The sequence below is a fragment of the Liolophura sinensis genome, chromosome 2 (genome assembly GCF_032854445.1).
Source record: "Liolophura sinensis isolate JHLJ2023 chromosome 2, CUHK_Ljap_v2, whole genome shotgun sequence".
In the NCBI taxonomy this organism is placed as follows: Eukaryota; Metazoa; Mollusca; class Polyplacophora; order Chitonida; family Chitonidae; genus Liolophura; species Liolophura sinensis.
In genome coordinates, this window is record NC_088296.1 from 729,221 (window position 1) to 731,242 (window position 2,022).

Genomic DNA, 2,022 nt, shown 5'->3' on the forward strand with positions numbered 1-2,022 from the left:
CAGGTATATCTGATGTATAGACATATGGCTGGTGTAAACTTAAGGTACAGTACACCTCAGGTAATATAGATGGGGTGTACATCTCCTCTATACCTCACACTGCGACACACACCCCATATACACCTCATTCATACATTACACTGAGGTGTTCACCTCATGTCTGTAACCTGTCAGTTAAAGTTATCTTTTTCAGGCTAACCCAGCAGAACCTCCAGTAAAGCCCCATACTTCAACAGGTTTTTTTCTATTTTAAATGAAGTTTGTTTTAGACAGATTACAAACAAAAAATTTTCTATTGACGTATCCTGTAAGCTATGGCTAATCTTATATCCAACAAAACATGTTCGGTTAGCGTGCCAGTTCAGCGCAATCCTCTCACCGATGCTGGCTTCCTCTCCAGCGGTATGTGGGAAGATTTTGCTGCAATCTGCGGATGGTTATGTGTTTCTCCCGGGCTATGCCCACTTTCCTCCCACCATAATGCTGGCAACTGTCGTATAAGTGTGTACGGTCTAAACACCAATCAAATAACTCAAATCTTGATATCATTGTTTCCTCTATGTTTGACTATTTTTTTGTTTTTGATTTTCTTTATTGAAACTTTGCTTTTACTAACACATTGTCACTACATGTACCTAGCCATAGTTTGAGTAAATACATGAATAGTGTTATACATTAGAGTGTAAACATGTCATGTGTTAATATATCCACCCCATTACTATGTAAGTATCTGATGTGTTTACCATAATAAACTCTTAGTTACTAAACATTTGTTTCATGAATAAAAACCAATACGTGTTTCCAAAGTGTAACGGAAATGTGTTTAAAAACTTAATTTGTCTTAATACATGTATATACGTTGATTACATGTATGCTGTGTGTCGGTTGTTTAAGGATTTTGTTCAGAATATAGATTGTGTTTGGCTTGGAAGTGCTTTGTCCGGTGAACTGATAGGTGTATAGTTGTTACACCGTTTTACTTTGTTTTTTCTTGTTCAAAGTTGATGTAAACAATCCTATCTTGCAAAAACCTGATCAATTTTTGTTGTACATGTGCTGAGCGCTAATTCTCTTTTATTACATAGGTGAATGAATAACTACAACATGAGCTGTCTCCTCATGTTTAATTAACTTCACCCAAATCTGTAGATCTACATGTGCCTAAAGTAAATTGACATGTATAATATATACCCTGACATTGTCTGCCTGTAAGACACTCACAGTCAGCTTGTGATGACACGTATCACTATGTGTGCTCTACAGAATGGGTAGAAAAAACCACCATTCGTCTCCAAGTTGATCTGCAGCTCATGTATTCAACCGCTTAATATGTTGTCATATGTGACTTTGCCAGGGTGTTTTGGGTTCAAAATCCCCATACATGTATGGTAAAACACACAACAATGTGTCATCTAAAATCAGCTAGAAAATCATCTTTGATTTCCGAACTTCGCAAATGTAAAACTCTGGCTTTGAGTAATTCTAGACCAGTGACGTATAATAAATTGCAATTATCATCACTGCATTTGTTTTACCTAATTCTGCTTAAGCCATGGTGCTAGGGGACATGTAAATAGCTACTGTTTATGCATTTACATGAAGGGTTAGAATAGAACCCTGACTGAGGTAAACTGACAAGAGACCGTATTTCGCCGGTTACGTGTGACCATTTGGCACCTATCACACTGTTGTCGCTGCTCTGTATTGTATAATTCTCGTTTGAATGGTTGAGTTAGTGGCAGTAATATGTAGTAATAGACACTTTCACCAATAACCGTATGTAGTATTGCTTCACAATTTTTGACGTATACGAACTTCATATTCAACATATCCAAGTTTTATCAGTTGTGCTGGATTTCCTCTCAAATATCGAGTCCTCACGTTACAGGGTGTGTATCTTCTCTGGGGAGCTGGATTTCCTCTCTCTGTAATACAGGATCTATACATTACCTGGTGTGTATCTTTTCTGGCGAGCTGGATTTCCTCTCTCTGTAATACAGGATCTATACTTTACCTGGTGTG